The sequence below is a fragment of the Protopterus annectens genome, chromosome 2.part0 (genome assembly GCF_019279795.1).
Source record: "Protopterus annectens isolate FY-2018-M chromosome 2.part0, PAN1.0, whole genome shotgun sequence".
Classification (NCBI taxonomy): domain Eukaryota; kingdom Metazoa; phylum Chordata; order Ceratodontiformes; family Protopteridae; genus Protopterus; species Protopterus annectens.
The window spans coordinates 926,459,738-926,483,230 of record NC_056728.1 but is presented as its reverse complement, the minus strand read 5'-3'; the positions used below and the strand labels follow the sequence as shown (position 1 = coordinate 926,483,230).

The 23,493-nt window shown below is 38.5% G+C and overlaps 1 protein-coding gene across 1 annotated transcript in view; it reads left to right on the top strand.

Moving 5' to 3' along the window:
* The first annotated feature begins 2,199 nt into the window (after positions 1 to 2,199).
* LOC122792793 (AF4/FMR2 family member 1-like) overlaps positions 2,200 to 23,493 on the top strand; it is a 632,549-nt gene continuing 611,255 nt past the window's right edge. The window contains exon 1 of the mRNA XM_044060362.1: positions 2,200 to 2,429. The gene's annotated coding sequence lies outside the window, so the exon portion shown is untranslated. The remainder of the gene's footprint in view (positions 2,430 to 23,493) is intronic.

Below are 23,493 nucleotides of genomic sequence, written 5' to 3'. Positions count from 1 at the left end.
TGCTACTTTTCCCCTCTGTCCTTCTCAAAACACTAATTAATGGATGCTGGTCTGCAAAAATAGATTCCTTCCTGCTCCTACTGAAACCTCTTCCCCTTGACTTCCTGCAAATTCCTATATTTGCACTACACTCTTTAAGACTGTCCTATCCACCAATTTCATTTCAATTTGCAATATAAACATTGTAGGAACCTTGCTGTGTAGCCCTTGTCTGAGCTCTTAGCTGTGCCCAGGATAGCATGTCCTTGCAGGTGTGGAAATACATTGTTGCAGGTATAGTATAGGCATACTTCTGGGCCAGGTGGTTACATGATCTGCCTTAGCAGTGTCCACACCTTTGTGCAACTCTTTCGCGCATCACTGATGATGTGACTGCTTATGACAGCCTAGCTGTGCAGTGCTGCTCATACAGTATGCTTAGTCTCAGGCCATATTTGCAGCCGTAAACTGCTTTTTTCTTTTTCATTTTTATTGTTGTTTTTAGCCAGATAGACGCTTAACTGCTTTTCTGAATCCCCTCATGATTCTTTTTTTTATTTCTTTTCTTTTGTTGATTTTGAAACTCATCCTTTTGTACTGGGAGCTAGCTATTCTAGGTATAGGTGCAGCTAACTTGACTGACACACAAAATGAGTGTGATGTAATATGCAAATCATGCGTGAGTGAAATTTATGCAGATTTGTCTGTGACATCATGCATATATTGCTTTAATTGACAAGTATGTAAATGAGTGCTCCTGCTCACAAACAAGAGACCTCTATATTTCTATGACAAAATTGTGTATTAATGCGAGGTGTAAATAATGCAGAACATCAGAGTTCCAGAAGTCTTATTTTTCAGAAACAATGCATGTTAATACCAGGTTATTTTTTTCTTCTACCTCTCAAATGTCCAGATTTTTGCAGAATGTCCAGATTTTTGCTTCATATTTTCCCAATTGCACCTAGCATTTTAGGTATGCATTTTAGATTAATTATCATATTAATGTTCTGGTTTCAGTAGTGCCTTACTGAATGCTGCCGAATACTTGATGAATAGTGAGGAGGTTAGTGAGAAGATCCACAACTTCACTGATGGCGGGGGCGGAGGAGAGGTACACGGCTGCACTATAACCGCTGGTCTTTTCAGATATCAGAGATGGCTCAGTCAACAAAATATAAATTAACTAATAAGAACGAATTCTCAAGAATACAGCGCAACCATTTCACTTTCCCGTGTTCACTACCATGTTTATAGGGCTTTCTTTGGTTGACCACATATCTTTCAGCAATAGTGTTTTACTACTAACATATTCCGGGCATGCAAGTTAATATTCGGTCTTTAGCAAATGTCTATGCTGATTTATTGTAGCGCCTTCTATGCTTGAATTTTTCAGAGTGCATCAGTTATAATACAGGATTAAGTACTAGATGGGTCCAGTTGAGCAAAGACTGATTGTTGGGTAGAGAGTTAGTTTGCACAAGCACGATGCTAGTCTTACTGTCAAGCACCTTTTTTATATTGTGAAGCAGTAAAGAGGTGCCTAGGGTTACCACCTGTCCCACTTTGCGAGGGACAGTCCCTCTTTGGGCAGTTGTGTCCTGACAAAAAAATAAAAAAATGACAAATGTCCTGAGATTTTAGGACAAAACTATTTCCTATATTTTATGTAATAGTTGCATAAAACAGTTATTCTGTATCTAAAATACCTAAATGTTATAAGAAACAGAATAAGCAACTAAAATGCTACAAGAATAAACTTTTATTTAGGCAAAAAAGTTAAGTTCTATCCTTTGTAGTGACCGTGGGTATGTTTCGGCCTGTAAAATCTGATGTTTGTACTGAAAATGTCCCACTTTGGCCATTTGAAAAGGTGGCAACCCTAGAGGTGCCCCGTCATACTTCTCGGCTGGTGTCTCGGATTTTGGCATCAGACTTTCTTCTGTCCCTCTTAAAACTGAAGATTTTTGGGAAACAAAGTAGTGGATTACACTTAATGACAATAATTAAAGGAATAAGATTTTTCCTTCAGAAAATCTAGCTTCACGTTTTCTTATTCTGTCATCTTTTCAGGTCAATAGAACTGAGATTTTTAGTTCTTGGGGTAAAAGGTTGTGAGCAATGATGCCCCTACTTCCGGACACAAGCTAGACGTGTAAAACTTAACTACACTTAATGAAAACAGAAGGTACACGCAACGTGTATTCTTTACCGCCCACATGGAACCTGTATCTTCCAGAACGTGAGGCGAGGAACCAGTGGGTGGGGCGCGAGATCGGGATTTTCTCTGGAGAAAATTGCAGTTTTTGGTTTTGTAATTATTAAAGTTAGCAGTTGTTTTTACCAACGGACAAGGAAGGGTAAAATAACGTGGGACGAATGCTGGTTTATTGTTGGAAAATGCAAGCAAAGAGAGGATGTAATGCAAGAATGAAGATGGTTTTACAACGGTAAATATAATCGCTATTTCTTATATAACTGTGCCTTTAAGGTGGCTGCGCAGAGTAGTGGAGTCGGTACTGCAGTTTCCTGCAGGTGGTGTGGGGACTAAGTAGAGTTGTAGGCGCTGAGGGTAGTGAAGGTGACAGCTGAGGGATTATTTTGGTGCAAGGAGTACACTAATATGGGTCACATTTAGTGTGTTACTACATGGGAGCCTGGTAGTAATGAGTTTTAGCTTGTAACTTCTGTATTTAACTTTTTTGGCGGGGGTATTGTTTAATGAGACAGGAAAAGGCTGATAACACATTGGTCAGTGTTGTATAAGGTAGTGGGTGACTGCTAAGATGAGGAATGCGTATACTGTTAACCTTTTGTTAGTGTTTAACTGTTTAGTAGTGACCCTGCCATTTGTGTGGTTAAAGCGGTAAATTATTATACCCTTTCTGTAAAAGAGGGGCTGCTTGCGGCAGTTTTAGGTGATACCGTTTTAAATTGGTTTAAGATGCTGTTTCACTTTAACAAAACATCTGCATCCCTTTTTGCCTGTGATGGTGATGGTATGCTGAAGTCTTTGGGCACAGAATTTGGACCGTTTTGAAAGAACGGGAAATGTAGAATTTGTTGGTTTTCCATGTTTAATATTCAGAGCTTAAAACACCTGTGGCGTTTCAATCCGTTCAGCAAAGCAGTTTTGTTTGTTCCATAGGTATGAAGAAAAATGCATTGATGTTTGATTACCTGTTGAAATCTTTAGTACTGTGATAAAAAAACCTGTCGAATACCCCGTAGAAATGTTTACTTTTTGGTATAAACAACTGTCTAAAACAGCAGTTGTTTTTGCCTATGTTGCTATGAATATGGACATCGCGGACATAATCTTCTAACAGATTTTCTGCATTGTTTTGTATAATTGTATTTCTGACAGTATTCCGTAATGGCTTTTAGTAATAGTTCTTAACGGCTCCTGGACATCGGAAATTATCTTTAAAGTTGCAATCCATATATGATGATTTCTGTTTGCGCTCTGATCTGTGTTTAAAAGGAGATATTGCCTCTTCAGGTTATTCGCTATTAAGATTAGTGAGGAGAATGAGTCAGTAGAAGATACGCGTTCCTGAAGGAAGGACAAATGATGGCCAAAGCACTGTTTATAGTTCCTTTTTAAAAACACATATTTAGTAATATATATCAGGAAAAAAAAACTTGTTTAAGTACAGTATCTGTGTATTCAGTAGAGGGAATTGGTAAACGGTAGCTACACCTGAACTGAAGATGAAAAACCAGGTGCATCCTTCAGTGTCCCTGATTTATTTCTGGGTTTATGCTTTATATAGTTGCGAATTAATGCCTGTAGCGATATATTGCTGTTGGTTTGGAACTGTTTGTGGATATCCCCCCTTGATGGAAGCTGCCCAATTTCCTTATTTGTTAGGTTGGTTTAAAGACTACCTATCCGATCTGAATACACCTCTTGAATCACAGATACATTTACAAGATGAAATTAAGTACACTTCAATCAGCTAAACAAATAAAGTCATGTGTGTCTGTTCTGGACTTTACTTGTGTTTACATTTTGACTGGGTTACTTCCACAAGGCAAATGGTCTCTATTCAGGGGAGACCCAAGGTGGTATTACTACAGAATAGGGGAAATTTTGACCTGGTCACTGTGGATCTTTCTCTACTCTTTTTTAATAGGTGCATTGGGATCTTTTACATCAGCTACACACCCACCAAGCAGATGGGGGCATAGGCTTAACCATACCTCTGAAGTGTACATCATTATGGGAAACATTCCTCACACAATTCCACACTGAAAAGGGTCTGTTGGGTATTCATTAAGAACTTCATTAAATGATATTCATGATAAATAATACTAAATAAATTGTATTAATTTAAAAAAAAAACTTTTAAAAGTTTAAATAAACATACTTTATGCATACTGTGATCTTCCAAGTTGAAGTTGTTCGTAAGCTGTCAGTGTTCCACATTTTGTCCATTTGTTCCACATTATGAAAGGTAGTGTTCCACATTTTGGAGATGGACAGTTGAGAGCTTTGGGTTTAATGGTTCAGCCAAAGGATGCATAGCCAGTATTTAGTCACCAGTGAACCCTGCTTCATCTGGGGAGCCCTATCTACAACCGGTAATATATATTTTATTGCATGTTTGTCAAACCAACAACGTAGCAATCTTGTGCACTAAAATCAGGTAAGTAAAATTCCCAAGGATTGGCACCGTGCCTCCTTTAAAATTCAACTATATCTTTGGTTGTATTTTCAGTGTGTTGACAAGTAGTGAACTTCAGAATTTCATTAAATGCTTTACCACTGACATAATGTTCTTGAGTTGGTTAAGCCCTGCTGGTGGGCATTCTCAAGAATAATACTAACACCATAGGTGGGTTTAGTCACCTGAAATATTCACAGCTGTGGGGGTGCCCCCTATTTATCCTTGACTGCATGGGGGGCACACTAGTGGCTGCTGGATAGGTGAAAATGAGGAGGGAGAAATGTCTGTTCTCTGATTCCGCACTTTATCCTAGATAGTGTTATGATATGACTTTGCTAGGATAAAGCTGGTAATCAGTGAATCAACATATGTGAGGTAAGCAATAGAGGTTGATAGCCCAGAATGACCAGCCTCTGTGTTTTACATGCTTTATTAAGAAGAATGGATGCTGTTGATCTTCTTCAGGATAGTTTTTCTCTTTCAGAGAGTTTTCTAAAAACTGGCAGGACATCAGATACAACTGCAAACTCCTTTGTTCCAGTATTCTGGGCAAAACCAAAAATAATGGCAGAATAGAGCTTTAAATTAGAAACATTTAAGTTAATTATACTAATATTTAATAGACCATGATTTGCATCAACATGTATTTCTTGGACAATGAGTAATACGAACCTCTAACACTATATTGTAATACTGACTGATTTACCAGCAAATTAAAATCTTTAAGAGGGATGGGGTACAAATATGATACAAAATTGGGAATAAAATGACCGGGATGCATTACTCATGATAACTGCTAAACAATCACTGGTGTGGTGCAGCAGTACTAACGGTGCATAATGTATTTGCTGAAATCAGTATAAAAACAGTATTACAACTGTGTGTGTGTGTGTGTGTGTGTGTGTGTGTGTATATGTATGTGTGTGTGTATGTATGTATATATATATATATATATATATATATATATAAATATGTGTGTGTGTATGTGTGTGTATATATATATATATATATATATATATATATATATATATATATATATATATATATATATAAATATAAATATGTGTGTGTGTATATGTAAAATGTGTGTATGTATATGAGGGGGGGGGGGGGGTGTCAGGATAACAACCTGACTAGAATTTCTTTCACTTTCTATCACAAACATACTCATCTCTGCCTTTCTGCTTGTATGGGGAGATGTGGTTGGTATGCATTTATGAGCAGCAAGTTGGCAGTAATTTCTTTCACATAACATCACAAGCATAGAACTTGCACATGATAGGTGTGGCACATTGAGTAGCACTGCCATTTCACAGGCCTTGCTCTAGTTGAATTCTTGTCCCTGGCTTTTCCATGTGGAGTCTGCATGTCTTTCCCATGTCTGTGTGCATATGTCCATGTGCTCTGGTTTCTTCCAGAACCTCAAAAACATGCAGTATGTGAATTTGCATTCTTTCCAGTTTTCCTGAAGGTGCCGTGTGTGTGAAAAAATCATGGATTTTTTTTAATGCTGGACACATGCATAACTGTTATGGAAACTAAGGCATAAAATGGATCATAAATAGAATATTCATCCCTTTAGAGCAGTGGTGTACAGCATCCAGCCCTGGGGCCAAATCCGGCCCTCGGCACAGCACCATCTGGCCCTCAGAGTGTAACCAAAAATTAAAAAAAAAAGTGAAAAAATGCTATGCCTTACTCCAGTTATGCAAGCTTTCCAACACATGCTTACTTAACTAATTGACTGCAGTTGCACATGCCTCTAATTCTAGCTGCAGAAGTAACTCTTCTTTGTTGTTTATAACTTGTCAGTAAACAGTAGTAACTTTCTGCAAGAGTTTGTATAATAAGTCATGGCTGCAAGCCAGAATGAAGTTAAATGCAAAGTTGATGTAGAAAACAAGCCATTTCATGACTGCTGTCTTGAGTAAAAATGTCAGTCACCTGTATCTGTTAACTCATAATGACTTACTATGTTTTGAGGTGGCCCGCAGATATATTAAGAATTCATGTAGTCCCCACAAAAAGGTTGTGCAGCACTGCTTTAGAGCTTCTAGGGATCTGTTGGCTTCCACACCCCAGAATGAGTAAAGGGATTTTAATGTGTACTTAATGATGGTTTCTGCCTTCAACTGTATCCATTCTAAAACCAGCCCCACTCAGAGGCATGTACAGAAGGTTGGTATAGCTTGTGTACCATGCTGTGGATGGTGTAGTCATTACTACTTTAATTTGATTCCTAATCAAGAATTACAAGTGTGCACAGGAGTTAATTATAGCTTGTGCTGGGGCTGATGACAGTACAGTCACTGTTTCACTTTTCTCACAAACCTCAGAGGTGTGCAAAGAAAGTTGTTATTAGTTTATGTAGGGGTAATGCACTGTCATCATCTTCTTCTTTCGGCTGTTCCTGTTAAGGGTCGCCACAGTGGATCATCTGTTTCCATTTCTTCCTGTCATCTGCATCTTGCTCTGTCACACCAACGACCTGCATGTCCTCTCTCACCACATCCATAAACCTTATCTTAGGCCTTCCTCTTTTCCTGTTACCTGGTAGCTTCATCCTTATAATATTTTCCCAATATACTCAGCATCCCTCCTCAGCACATGTCCAAACCAACATAATCTTGCCTCTCTGGCTTTGTCTCCAAACCTTCCAACCTGGGCTGACCCTCTAATATACTTATTCCTAATCCTGTCCACCCTCGTCACACCCAGTGCAAATCTTAACATCTTAACTCTGCCACATCCAGCTCAAACTCCTGCCTTTTTGTCAGTGCCACTGTCTCCAACCCATATAACATAGCTGGTCTCACTACCCTCTTGTAGACCTTCCCTTTCACTCTTACTCGTACTCGTCTGTCACAAATTATTCCTGATACTCTTCTCCACCCACTCCATCCTGCCTGTACTCTCTTCTTCACCTCTCTTCCACACTCACCATTACCCTGAACTATTGATCCCAAGTATTTAAACTCATCCACCTTTGCCACCTCTACTCCTTGCATCCTCACCATGCCTCTATCCTCCCTCTCATTCACACTCATATATTCTGTCTTAGTCCTGCTGACCTTCATTCCTCTCCTCTCTAGAGCATATCTCCATCTCTCCAGGGTCATCTCCACCTGATTCCTACTCTCACTACAGATCACAATGTCATCTGCAAACATCATAGTCTACGGGGACTCCTGTCTAATCTTGTCTGTCAACCTGTCCATCACCATTGCAAATAAGAAAGGGCTCAGAGCTGATCCTTGATGTAACCCCACCTCCACCTTAAACACATCAGTCACTCCCACCGCAGACCACACCACTATCACACTACCCTCGTACATATCCTGTACCACTCTTAGATACTTCTCTGATACTCCCGACTTCCTCCTACAATACCACAACTCCTCTCTAGGCACCCTGTCATATGCTTTCTCTAAATCTATAAAAACACAATGCAACTCCTTCTGACCTTTTCTGTACTTCTCCATCAACACTCTCAGAGCAAACATCGCATCTGTAGTTCTCTTTCCAGGCATGAAACCATACTGATGATCACTAATCATCACGTCCCTTCTTAACCTATCTTCCACTACTCTTTCCCATAACTTCATGCTGTGACTGATCAATTTAATCCCTCTGTAGTTACTACAGCTCTGCACATCGCCCTTATTCTTAAAAATCGGTACCAAAACACTTTTTCTGCATTCCTCAGACATCCTCTTACTTTCCAAGATTTCATTAAACAATCTGGTTAAAAACTCCACTGCCATTTCACCCAAACACCTCCATGCTTCCACAGGTATGTCATCTGGACCAACAGCCTTTCCATTCTTCATCCTCTTCATAGCTATCCTTACTTCCTCCTTGCTAATTCTTTGTACTTCATGATTCACTATCCCCACATCATCCAACCTTCTCTCCCTTTCATTCTCTTCATTCATCAACCCCTCAAAGTACTCTTTCCATCTCCTCAGCACACACTCCTCGCTTGTGAGTATGTTTCCCTCATTATCCTTTATCACCTTTACCTGCTGCACATCTTTCCTAGCTCGGTCCCTCTGTCTAGCCAATTGGTACAGGTCCTTTTCTCCCTCCTTTAATGTCCAATCTTTCATACAACTCTTCATATTCCTTATCCATAGCCTTTGCCACCTCTCTCTTTGCCATGCACCTCATCTCCTTATACTCCTGTCTACTTTCTTCATCTCTCTGACAATCCCACTTCTTCTTTGCCAACCTCTTTCTCTGTATGCTCTCCTGTAATTCCTCATTCCACCACCATGTCTCCTTGTCGTCCTTCCTCTGTCCAGATGTCATACCAAGCACCAAGGGTAAAGTACTGTCTAGGACCAAAAAAGTTGGAATACATTGTCATCATTTTTCATTATTTTTCACTTTCCTCCCAATTATACATCAAGCATGTGTACAGGAAGCTGCCTTTGAGGGGACAGGGTATGAGGACTGAGGAAACGTGCTTTGAGAGCATGTGTGTCTCCAAACAGCCACAGCCCATTTTTGCATATGAGATTGTGCTGTTACTTCAACAGTGACAAATATCTATAGCCAAGTTTTATACTGCTGGGAGGCTAGCCCTGTTATGGTTGTTGTTCTATACCACACACACAGCTATGGCCAAATTAGTGTCCAAGCCAACCACTGCACGTCTTTGGAATAGGTATGAAAACGAGCACCAGACCCCTGGATTAGTTGAGTTATTTCCTATACAGTTGTTACTGTGCTGCCTTGATCAGGTAAGGTGTAACAAAATGATGCAAGGTAAAGTAAAGCTGAACAGCACCAAATTTATTTCTTTAATCATAAGTTTTAATTGTACCTTAGAGAGCATAGAAAGACATCGCTTCTTAAAAAAGCTTAGACCAAATGTGAGGAAAAGTAATATAAAGTATGAGGAGCCCATGATGTGGGGAACACAAGGGGGAGCACTGGAGGATGTGTGCCAGGGGATGAAACAGTAGGCAGTGGGGAGTACTATGGAGCCCTTGCCTAGGTTACCATTTCACCCAAGGCCAGCACTGTACATAGGGCTGTTGTAATGCATCATCACTGCAGCTAAATGCCAGTTGCAGTCAATGACACTCTGTAAGATTAGTCAACATAGTGATATACACATGGCTGACGAATTGTAGGCGTATTGAAATTACAATTCAGTCTGTGCATACTACTCCTAAAGCCCTGCAGCAGGAGCCAAGACATTGCTAGAAGTGACATTGATAGGGTGATAAGTGGACTGGAAGTGTCCAGGGCCCCATACTTGAAACTTGCTGAGGGCCTTCAAAATGCTAGTAAGTTCCTTTGCTGGAAGAACAGTGCCCTCAGTAGTGCAGCATCTTCCTTACACTGCAGTGCTTAGTGGGGGGATGTCTTCAGCATCAAAGGCAAGTGTGCTGCTATATGTTGCACTACTGAGACAACCAAAATAAAATTTCAGCAGCATTTTGGCAGTTGGCATTGCCTACTAAACTCAGTAGATGTGGGGGACTTAACAGGGTCACTGTAGATATCTGGATGTGACTCATAAGCATGACTGGATGGATGGTTGGTTAACATTCTCACTTGCATGCTCTTTACAGCTTTCAGCCTTACAGCAGTAGAAGCGCATACAGGGCCCAGGCACTGACTCAGAGGAGTATATTGACACATTTATTTAGGTGTCAGAATGAGGATTTCAGAAAACAAATTCGGTACACTCAGGCCTGTTAATATCATTTTTGGCAGTAGTTACTGACTTTCCCTTTCTGATTTTGACTATTCAGCCATACAATTTAAAAGACACAGTGCAAAATTTAGAGTACAACTGGGAACATTCCCTGAAAATCAGGAAAAATGAAAAGTGTACTCCCATGCACCCAGTATTGATAAATGCATGGTGTTTGAAATGGAAGCTAAAACACTTAACTGAAGTTTCCTTAAGCAAAGGAATCTCTCTTCCTTGTCTTGCCCCATTGCCTATTGTAAAACTGTCCTTATGTTCTACTTTATTTTCTTGTAGCCATATACACAAGTGGAAAGTGCCCTTGATATATTCACTTGCTGGTTTAGAAATGTTCAAATAAAACATGTTTGTTATTTTGTAAGCATTTTTGATCAGCTTATATTTTCAGGTTGTGCCTTTGCAATGTGACCTCTGTTTTCATACCTTGTTTTGTCTTTATCTGTGCAATTTGAAGTTATAGAAGTAAAACTTAAATTAGTTTCTTTTCAGGGTTTGCCCCACAGAATAGTTGTAAACAATCTCCTAAACTTCTCGTTCATGGTAGGGCATTATATGTGCCATTATCACTTAAGACCTAGACAAACATGCATTTATATAAAAGATAACAACCATGCTAACATGTTCATTTACAAACATAAATTATACATTTATTATCAATCCAACATTACATAATTTCTGCCTTCCCTTAAACCTCACTCTTCCTCCAAAATATTATTCTGCATGTATTGTTCCCGCTCTTTCCATTTTTCCTTTGTAATTTACTCCTATCTGTAATAATCTCACTTTCAGTTCTTTTATCTCTGTCACAATATTCACTACACCAGATACAGTTGTTTTTTAGACTTCTAATTTCCATTTTCTAGTAATTGTTTTTTTTTGCAGCCATCAGAACAATGCTTTACTATGTCTTTGCAATTCAGATCCTGCATCCCAGTTCAAAACATAATTTTCAATTCTACCAACTCATTACACTCCCAAAACACATGTTCCTAGTTGCTTCTTTCTTCCCAATCACACCTCCAACATTTGCCATCTACCTGAGGAAAAAAAATATGTGTAGTCAGCTTGGGGTATAAAAATACCCATGCAAACACTTTAAAGACAAAAATCCTAACTCTTTCAGACTTTGCATATTTGGGAGCCAGATATGTCCTCGCATTGTTTCCTTGTGAATTGCTTATTCAGTCTATCCTCCCAATCTTGACTTTCTCTGATTCTTGTAGTTACCATGCAATATTTTATGCCCTACTAATTACCACTTTAACAGCAGCTTCTGTTGTAGATTCAACTTAAAACTCTATAAGAACAGGTCTTTCATTTAGGATTCCCCTATCCCTTTCTCTCGCCTATACTCTGATCTTAATCCCTGGTAGGGAAAGAAGTCTCTAGCCTGCAGTCCAAGTGCCTACTTGACCTCTTCCCATTCTGTTACCTTTCCCCCTCTAGCTATTTGCTCCCAATACCTTGGTTCCTTTGCTAGTTTTCTCCAGTAAATTCAAGACCCTGTTGCCTATTCTCAGAAACATAATTACAGTCATTCCTGTTGGCAGAATCTGCATTCTCGTGTTGGCTTAGCTCTTAGAATATTTTCTGACTCTGGATGTCTGTTAAGGATCTATCCAAAATCCACACTATCTCTCTCTTTCCTGAATCCCCCCCCCCCGTTTCATCATCATCCCTTTCCATTTTGAATTATAACATTCTGCTTGCGCTATGTATGAGTTTTAACTGTGTAGCTCTAAAATATCTTTTCATATCAGGTAATCCTAAACCACCTTTAGAAGGATCATCCTATCCTACTTGACCTTTGCCATCTCCCCTCCCAGTTTGTCAGTTTTTGTATTATCTTTTTAGTCTCTTCCCATATATCCTTGCCTGCCATAGTAGAGTCCCCTTTAACCCATACTTCATTTTATCATGTCCCCATAAGTATGAGTATTGCTGATCCAGTTCATGTGTGGCTACGTACTTTACAGCTATAACTTTTGTTTTGTTTCAATTACTTTTATATGCAGAAAAGACATGGAAATGTCTCAGAATGCCAGATGTCCCTTACAGGTTTTATCAGGTACAAAATAATATTTGCAAACAAAGCCAACTTTTTCCTGATTACCATACCAATTATATCCTTGAGTTGCCAGTGGCTCTAAATAGAACATAAATAACAAAAAGAAAAGTGGACACCCCTGCCTTTTTCCTCTGTGCAGACACAACTTGTCAGATAAAGGAACCTTTCCACTTTAATTTTTGCTTCCGATCCCTTGTATATCTTGCTGCTTAATCTTATTGTACCAGGGAAGAAATAAGTTGTGTCTGGCAAAATAGCAACACACACACCACCCCCCCCCCCCTAAGTAGAGCCAGATTTATACTAGATAAGATTCAAAGCAGAGGCCACTACTAAGCCTGCATCAAAATCTACTTGTACAGCCTGAGGTATGGGGGCCACCTAAAGCTCTGAGAGTCTGAATGCTTCATCACACTTTATGCCTTATTTTTGAAAGATAGTGATTTGCTCATTGTTATTTTTTTAACTGCTATCCAGAAGAGTTTTGTATGTTCCTGACAATATCATGAGAATTCACAAACACAAATCTGTGATTTTTTTTTTTTCTAAACACACACTCAAACCTGCCAACGAAAACCAAGTCTGTTACAAACAATACTGATATTGATTTTCTTTCACACAAGTGCACACATAGTGACACTGCTCCTTTATAAGTCTTGTTTGTCACAAGATGAACATGTTCACAACATGCTTGTTCAAATACACGTGTACACTGGAGGAATACCAATTCATGTATCTCATGTATGTGGGATGTTGGAGGAAATCGGAGCACATGGATAAAGACACAAGGATAGCATGCAGACTCCACACAGTAGAATCCACAGCCAAGATGTCAACCAAAGCTATGCACTTTGAGATGGCAATACTACTAAATGTGTGACTGTACTAATGATCAGTCAATTAATCAAACCCTACTGCTTTAACAGTGACCAAACAATAATCAGGAATACAAATGTTTCTATTGCCCTACTTATAAAATCCTTGCTTACTCTGTGCATCAGAACCCACTAACGAGGAGTATTTTCGTACATTCTGCTTTTCTTTGATCATCATTGCTCTGTTAATGTTATCAAACGTTTTCCTCCCCTCCACAAAACCACATTGATCCATATCTATCTGTCAATTTTGCCAACACCCTTGCCATTATTTCAGCTGTTATAGACATAAACACTTTATAATCATGATTTAAAATTAAATTGGACCTATGTTAAGTTGGGCCTGATGGGTCTTTATGCATTACAGCCACCTCACCTTTCTTCCAGGATGTTGGTGCTTTCCCTAGTTTTTAAAATACCATTAAATGAAAACCTTCCAGACCTTTATCACTTTCTTTCCTCCTAGCTACCAAACATCCACAGGAATACCATGCATCACTGGAGACTTTCCTGCAGATTGATTATCTCATTTCCTCCTCTCTTAACTGTTAATTCTTGTGCCTCCTCTTCTCTAACCTCTGCATTTTTAAGACTTCCATAAATATTTCCATTTGAGGTTTTTCTTGATTTCCACATTCTTCTGCTTTAAACAAATTTTCATAAAATTTCTGAAATGTCTACTTCTTCTATAGGATCTCTTGTTATTTTTCTTGTTACAAGTTCCTTAAGTTTGGCAAAGGCCCTTTTTCTATTTTCTGTTGCCTGCATTGTTGTGCTAAAAGTTTGTGCTCTGGAGTTATCAGAAAAGTTGCTTGACAACAGTCTTTCTAAGCTCATAGATATTATCCAGGTACTCCCCTTATTTTCTCTTCAGCATTCTGAAATTGTACTACTTGTTCTGTGAGGTTCTCTTTATTCTGCAATACTTTAACCTTTGTCAGCCCTTTTAATCTTTTCTTAATGATATATTTTTCTCTCTTATTTCTACCCTTTTTTTAAACTCCTCATTTTGATACCACATATTAGCTATAGCGTCTGAAGAAATTTCTACCTCTCAGAATAAGTCTCAAATAATTCCCACTACCCATTCCTTAAATTACTTTTATTTTTAACAGGTAGATTGGGAAGTGCCAGTGTCTCGTACTTCATTACCGTGCATTTTTGTCTTGGTTGTTGTTGGTATTTGATCTGAAATAGTTATTGGATTTTTGTCCAAACTTTCAATGAAATGCACATGTTCCTGTGAAATATAATTTGTGTCATCTAGCCCAATTACTGTACTTTGGGTAAGGCATAAATTCTCTTGTTCTTAAAACTAAATTCAAGTCTTTCATACCAAATATTCTTAAATTTCTTCAGAAATCTACCCTTTTTTTGTTGCATTCTCCTTTCTTGGGTCTCCCAGATAACATCCTTGCTGTTGCAATTCAAGTTCCAGTCTCCACCCATAAGTAATATTCCCTGCTGAAAGTTCTCCCAAAAATTTCTTAAGCTCCATAAGAAGCTTTAGGTGGGATATAAATACATGCCAGCATAATCCTCCTTTGCCAGTAGCCCCTTACTACCACAAATCTAATATTACTATCTTTCTTTTTTTCCCTTCTCTACTATCACTATTGGAGCTCTTCTAGCAAGCAGTAAGTACTCCCCTTTTCCTTTGTCATTGATAGTCTGCTGAATATCCATCTTGAAATCCTTCCTTTATCAAATTTACATGCTCACTTCTTTACAAATTTGTCTCATGTAGCATTGCCATTTGCACTGTGTTTCTTAATGTAGTTCCATACTCTTGCCTCATGGGTATAGAAAAAGTCATTTGTGTTCTAAAACAATGTCTAGTGTAGTCATTATGATAAATTAATAATCAAAACCACAAACAGCCCCAGGGATGTCAGAAGCCAAAATAAATAAATCTTACTCGGTGGTCAGTCAGCACAGTTTATTCTGGAGCCGGAATAAACTGTGCTGACTGACCACCGAGTACTGATTTATTTATTTATTTTGGCTTCTGACCACTCTGGGGCTGTGTGTGGTTTTGGTTATTGGTTTTAGCAGAAGGCACCTTTTTCTCCATTTATGTTCAGCATTATAAGTTGGTGGGCCTACTATATATGACAGCTTTTAAAATGTCTATTTTCAGCTTTTGTTACATGCACTCAATCGGCATTTTGATCTTTTATGCAGTTGTTTCTTTTCATCTTCATTTGAACGTATGTCATATTTTACAAGAGTTTGTTTTAATGAAAACCAGCAAACAAAACAACCCCTGTCATGTATTGCCAGAAAACAAACACACAAAACTATATACATTTTCAAGTTTAATTCTCCTGCTAGGAACAATTGTCCCAATTCGACAACTGTAGCCACATGCATTAATTAACCTAAAATTAAGGTTATCCACGCTAAAGCACATGTTACAGCCTGTGCTCCTACTTGCACTAACTGCTGTCTGTTATTGTCTTACTTTTACTCCCCTCCCAGATTTGAAAAACGTCTTGTATGCTTTCAGAAATGTAAGAAAAAGTGCACTGGCCATGTTTAAATAAAACTAAAGTTAAAATTTAAATTTTGTTATAATAAATGCTTTGTAGTGTTTAGTTGCCAGACAAGCTGCCATATCTTATTCACTTCCAATAACTTCAGACTTTATGTTTTACTGAGCTGTTTGTCCATGTACATTTTAATTTTGTTTCTCCGTAAACAAGGTCCAGACCTCTAGATTTTGTTGCCTTCACCTTTAGTCACCTTGTTTCCATGGAAACATAAGAACAGAATGTATTTCTAAGCTTGCACTGAACATTTATTTGCTAAATAAAAAATGTTCATTACATTGTGATCTTTCTTTTAATCTGTATCATGGAATATTTTATCCTAATACTGTTGAGAACAAAAAATTGTTTTACTTATAATTACTTTCTCTCAACTCCTTTGTGTCCAGCCAAATGTTAATGTCATGAAGTAGGTTATATGCCTGCCATTCCCTCCACAAGTTTAAAAAGGTCAACAAAAATCCAGATTCTAGTTCACATCCAAGGTTCTCCCATTTCTTCTAGTCAACTCTTATCTTTTTTATTTTTTCTCTCTGGCCTTTTCCATTGGAAAAGGTTTCAGTAGCAAAGTCTCTCTCTCGCTCACTCTCTCTCACTTTATCAGAATAATGAGAAGCAGAGTACCTTTCTGTTTGATTACTCACATTTTGTTGGATAAATGTTTATTTTCTCGTTAGCCTGTTCTGCATAAAAAAAAATGAATTTGATCTTCCTGGGAAAATATTCTAAAATGACAGCTGGATACAGCAGCTTGAATTTGACACATTCCTTGATTTCTGGGATACATTTCCTTCTCTTCTGTCTGGTGTATAGTGAATAGTTACTTCCCACAAATACTATCTCTCCAGTTTTTACTAATTTGGCCTATTGCCACGACTTGCCATGATCAGCTCTTTCTGCTGGTATGATTGTATCTTTACTGATGTGCTTCTTGGCTGTTTTATCATGGTCAGGTTTGCAGCGTATATACTTCCCAATTAACCAGTCCTGAAGTGAAATACCAGTCTAGTTACTTATCTATGCTTTCATAAAATTAATACAGTCTGTTCCTACCATTTTCTCCAGTAAAGCAGAAAATCTGTTTTTCTGTGTTCTGTCCTCTAACTCTCCAGTTTTTGAGCAGTTTCATACTTGGGCAAAATTGTCTTCATTACAACCTCTGAGTTTTTTGCGGTTTTATCAGTTCATCTGAACAGCTGTTTAAAGCTGCTTCTGTTTTCCAGTAATTTTGTTGTTTAAGTTGATATACTCCTTCAGTGTTTCATTTATATTGATCAGGTCTGAGTGCATACATATGTCTTTCCCACTAAATTACTGGAAGCCATCTCTTGTACCAAAGCTGGCACTTGAACCGCTTGTTGCTGCACAGCTGCAGGATTCTACCCAGTCACTGTTTTCTCTTTACCTTTTCTGGTTGATTTTTTTTTTCAGGCTCTTTAAGTTTATTTTTTGGCATCCAGACAGTGTACATACCAGCCAATAACTGAATTTTAGTAAAACTGGCAGAGTTACTGGTCCTTATCTCTCTTTTTTTCACACTGGGAAAGCTGAAATTAAGCTGTTGCTACCTTGGAAAAAGCCTGTATGTCACAACTCTAGACTCGCCAGCCAGCAGTGCCTCACATACAATGCCTTAATTGCTCTTGTTCACAGGGTGATCTTTTGTTTAATCCACAGCAACAAATGATCAGTGAAGTAAAATAATTTAATCCGCACAAGCTAAAAAACACTCTCAGTACTCTAGTGCCTCAGCTCAACAGCCTTCCAGGAGATAACATATGCCCAAAATACATAATTCTTTTATACTGTACTAAATCACTTCAATTATGGTGAGACAAAAAGAGGTTGCAGAAACACGTTGGAGATATTAAAAACAGTAAACTAGAGAGCCAGCTGGATTGTCATTTTAATGAATTTTATGGGGGGGGGGGGGTTGTACAGAATTAAAAGGTTGCATTTTGGAGCATGTTACAGCAGAAAATGAAACACTTTTTTAAAAAGGTATTGTGTAAAGAAACTCTTTATTTTAAAATATGGTACCATGACACCTGCTGCTGTAAATAGAGAATGCGTGCTTAAGTATTCAAAATGTAATTATTTTGTAAAAGTTTTTAATTGAATAATTGAAGTGATTTGAGTATAAAAGAATATTGTATTTGGTATTTTGGGTGTGTGTTCTCTCCTGGAGGGCTGTTGAGCCGAGGTTCTAGAGTATTGAGCCGAGGTTCTAGAGTATTGAGAGTGTTTTGTAGCTTGTGCTGATTTAATTATTTTACTTCACTGACCATTTGTTGTGGATTATATCTTATTTTCTTTGTGGTATCTTTGATCTTTTGTTTAAGCCTGAGTACAAATGTACTTTTTCCTAAAGCAACTGAAATGTATTTTATTGGTTCCACACCTCTAGGGTTTTATTCATACTTTGTCCTTAAGTACAAAACTTTGGGATTTTATGTTTTCTGTGATGTCAGTGGTTAACACTGACATGCCAGCCATGCCTTGAGAAGTGGGGTAGTGGATGTGTAACATGCCAGCACAGCTAGCTGGAATTTTGTAAATACTTGTAATTTGTATATGGAACTGATTTGTACAGTTCCCAGTGCTGAAAAGATTTGCTTGTGTTAAAATGTAACTGAATTAAATGTGTATATTTTAACAGCATATACTGGAAGGGAAGAGGTTAATCCACCTGACTTTGAAAAATATTATCGAAATTAAGTTACTTTATGGGTTGCGCCATAAAGATGTTATCCCACAGTTTTGAAGGGAGCTCGAGACAGTGTCTGTACTAGAGAATGGGTTGTAGCTCCTTTAGGAAGAGTGGAATGGTTTTATGGTTTGACTTACAGCAGCTGCACCATGTCTGAGCAATGCTTTTGTATGTGTATTATTGACCTATAGGTGCTAAAATCTTGGCAGCTTCTAGTGTTGGTGATAGGATAGGAAACGTAGTCAGATGACTGGATGTATGTGATGTCATTCTGTACAGAAATAATGTTTTAGTATTAGAGGAGACTGAAAACTCAGGAGCATGCTGTATTCGGTCTTGTATCTGACAACAAGGACCGCACACCCATCTTGCCTTGCTCTATCCAGTAAGTAGGAACAGTAATTCTTTTAGTCAATCAGAAATGGATAGTGAGACAAGCTAAATACTGTTTTTATATAACTGTGTGAAACTTTCCATTGCTGTTTATTTTTAATATTTTCTGACTAAAACTCTGTTTACTGTAAATAAATATTTAGTATTTTCATATTCTTGTATTCTTTTATTATGAACTATATTTAAACTTCTCATTGTGGCTCTTTCTTTTGGAAAATATATAAGCTTTGATTATTTGCATATATTTTGTGATAACTGTATCCACTTCTGAAAGCCTGGCTGTTTGGTCAACATTACCATTTGTATTAATATTAACTTCACTCAGCATAATTGGGATACCCTTTTAAGAGCCTTATAGTAACTGACTGGTAGCAGTGAAGCTACCTTATAGTTTGGTAATAGTTGCTAGAGCAGGAAATCTGTGCCAGCCTTTCCCAGGTATATGTAAGTAGAAATTAAATCTCAAAGAAGGCGTGCGTCGGCTAATTTGAACAGGAACATCAAGCACTAGTTTCACAGAGATGGTGTTGGAGGATGTGGCTTGGACTCTAGGTTGAGGACCCCCTACACCTATGCCAGTGGGGAGTCTGTCTGTCTCCTTCCAGGTCCCCAGTAAGACAGACATCCAGAACTGAGTTGAGTGTGTGTGCCCTGCGGGCTCTTAAGGAAAATTGTACTTGATGCAGAGAGGTCTGCATCTGGAAATTGTGTGTATCCATTTGTATTTCAAGTGAATGTCCCTCTCCAGTGTCAGTTGTGAGGATTCAGGCTCATCACAAACACACTGAAATATTTTCCTATTTGCAGTCCTATACAACAATGCAGAACTTGTGTTAGTTTTGTCAGAAAAATGTGAATCTTACAATATTTTAAACTTATCTGTTTTTCTTCCAAAATGTTATCTTCCATTTGAACCTTGCTGTCCATTGCTAGAGTTACAGAAAGGAGAACAGATTCCATGTAAGTATAAACACAAAATTAGTTGCCACCGTTTTTTTCCCAGTGCAAGTTCCTCAGTGATGTAGTGGAAGACACACTACAGTGGCTGATATCCAACAGTAAAAGTGAATTGATAGTTATTGTTCTCTTTGTCCAAAGCCTTTCCTTGGACATATTTCACAACCCTCTATATGTTTGTTTGGATGCTTGGATGCTATCTCCCTGAAGACACAAAACCACTGACAGTGAAAGCTTACTTGACTACATCTTTTTTATCAGCATCTTCACTGTTACAGCTGCTGGCAGTACAGCTGACATGGTGAGCAGCTGGCCACACTTGCTGCTTAAAGACAGGGCAGGATCTCTATAGTATATCATTGTTCCTCTTCGAGAGTCTTCAGAAGGTTCACTGACACTGCATTTAACCTGTTTATTTGGTACTCTGGGCTGCTGACTATCTGCTTGCATTTTGTTTTGGTTCCTACAGTTGAACAGTTCTACTCCAAAGGTGGCCTTACAAAACATTATATTATTTCAACATGGGCCTTTACTGTGGATCACACCAGATGTTTAGGTAAAACTGCCTGAGAGACCAGTTCTGGCATCAGAATTACTACTATTCTCTCGAGAGGCTAGTAATCACATCAGTAGCTGTGGTAGCATTGTCGCCTCACAGTAAGACGTTATCCGGTTCGATTCTCAGCTAGAGCGTCTTCTGCGTGGAGACATGCGTGAATGGGCATACCCTCGTTGAAGGTTGTGCGTCAGGGCTGGTAGCTCGGCAAGTAAAAATCAACTACCAATCATTAGCGGACCGGAGTTCCGCTGTGGCGAAAAGCCGAAAGACTCAACTGTGCTGGTAAGCAAAAATTGTCTGCTTTATTGACTAGCAGAGATCATCAAAGCAATGCTAATTATTAACCAAAGCAGTTCTACTTGGTGTGCAGCACTTGTATCCTAACAGATCAAAAAAACTTGTTCCTTTCAGTTTCCGAATTCTATAGAAATAACTGAAAAGTCTGTTTGATCTTGGTAACAAGAGCTTACTCCATACTTTTCTTGCTGTTAACTTGTGCAACAAAACTTGTTGCAGTCCTTCATTTCAAACTGTCAGTCAGGTTTGACAGAATTATTGGCAAGTTTTAAATTGTGCTCCCTGGCTGCTGATTTTGTATTTCTCATGTCTTCGGGCTTTAAAGCTGCCAACCCCATTCATTATTCATCTGGTGCAGGTTTTCTATTAAACACTTTCTCAAACTTGGGATGGCAGTGGTTTTAATTTATTTACTGAAGCACTCCTGAATTCTGACTAATTTTGGTCTTGGCCCAGAGTTAATAAACAGATAACCGAACAAAAATGTGAAATGATAGTGATTTAAAATAGTCCATGTTATGCTAAAAATACATAAACTAGTTAAGCGAGAGGATAAAATTACACTGCTATCGATTTATAGCATTTTTAATGCAAAACTTGCTTATTTTGGAAGATTAAAGCAATATGTGTAAGGTTGGTATATGTAAGTTGGAGGTGGGAGAACTGAAGCAGTCAAAACTAGATGATCCTTTAGGGAAGAGTGGACAGATTAGTGGGTTTAGGTTTGTGTGCCCTATTGGTTACTGTAGCATTCAGCTTGATTAAGTAGATGAGATTTTAGCAGCCCACAGAAAGTGGGTATAGTCTATCTCGAGCTTGAGTGGGAGGAACTCCTACAGTTTGAGCAGGCATTTGTGATAATGATTAAGGCCTATACCTTACAGTCACGAGGTGCAGGGTTTGATTCTCAAGTAGGGTACGTGGCTAGGCTTAAAATGCCCTACAGGGGCAGTTAGCCTAATACTAATTTATGAACCTACTGAGAATACATGATCAGACACAGTGTGGCAAGTGAAATTTGTATTTAAGGACCAGTATGATTAATTTTTTGGAGGTTGTATTTTGGAGCTTGTCTTGTTAGCTTTTGAGGTTAAAGGAGGAAGAGTGTTCGTGTAGGAGCTTTAACAATTATGAAACTAAAAGTAGGTCTGCTTTTTGCTTAACTGGGAGCCAGTTGGCTTTTTCTAGAAATATACAGTGGTAGTATTTCTTGGGGAATGACTGACAAATCTACAAAGTTTGTTTCCTAGTGTTAGTGGGGATTTTGGCAAATAACGCTGAGACAAAAAAGAGAGAGAATTCAGACTGAGGAAGTAGGATTCCTCTGTTTGGATAAGATAGTAAAAGGGGATATTATTGTGCCAGACTAGCATCATAGCACTTTACTAGGTTAATGGCCATAGAGCCCTTGTAAGCCTAGCCATTCATGCCCCAATTTTCCCACTTATCAATACCCATGGGCTAGAATGGCTTTGCTATATGCCTGTACCTTAAGGCATCTATAAGCTGCCCTGTCCAAAAGGGCTACAGGGAACAAGCTAGGGGTGACTTTGCTGTTTCCAATCCATCAGTACAAATGACATTTGAATAGGCTTAACAAAGAGGTTTTTCACATGAATGGGAGAATAGAGTGTTCAGTTTTTTTAGACTTTTTTTTTCCCTAGGTGAATGATGAAATTTGTGTGAGTGGTCTAACCAGATACAAGGTACCTGGAGGACACGTGCTCCAAAGGAGAGTAGTTGTGGTATTTGATTTTAGTACTGGGGGATTTACTGAGCTTCTTGTGAGCACTGAACATTCCTTTGGATATGTTAAAAATTACATTTTGCTTTTCTGATTTAGTGAAACAGATGAAATTTGTAATTTAGCTAATGAGTGGATAGAGAGTGAAAAGGACTGTCATTGGTGTACAAAAGAAGAAAAATATGAGGAAGAAACAATGGAAGTTTGTTGAGATATGAGACAAAATAAGAAAACAGAACCATGAACTACCTTGAGTAGAGGGGAAGTTTTGGAAGTGCCAGGAGTTGCAGTTACGTTTTGAAGTGTTTGTATTGTAGCTCTGGAACCAGGGCATTTGAATAGGGGCTGATGCCTAGTTCAGTCGGGTGGAGTACTAGGGAGGTGTGGCTAACTCGGTTGAAAGCCCTGGTGAGGTCTAACAGCTAGCATGTCCTTGTTGACATGAAAATGTCATCTGTGAGTCTCCACATGGCTGTGCAAGTGCTCATACCTGACCAGAACCCATGCTGTTTGAGATAGCAATTCTTTTTTTTCCTAAAGATCTTGCACATGGTTGGAATAATATAAACAAGGAGCTAGCAGGTGGGGGTGTTGGGAGTTTTTGTTTGGGATTGGCTTTGAGATGGCAGTTTTCCAGATATTAAGCATGGTATTAATATTGAGACTGGTTTAAAGATGTGTGTTAATTCATGTAGTGTCAACAGTAATGAATGAGACCAGGATAGAAGCTGTCTTGACCTGGAAGTCAATCTAGCTGTCTGTCTTGTAGTGGTGTAATATCTGTATGTCGTGCAGTAGTGGTGTAATATGTTTGGATAAGATCTGAAATGGATAATCTGACATGGTTTGGGAGGTCAGTGACATGTTTTTTAGAAATCATCTGCTAATAAGAAAGAGAATGTAGTGTGACTTGAGTGAGGTAAGTTGCATCCAGTAAGGTTATTGATGTTTTTCTAAAATT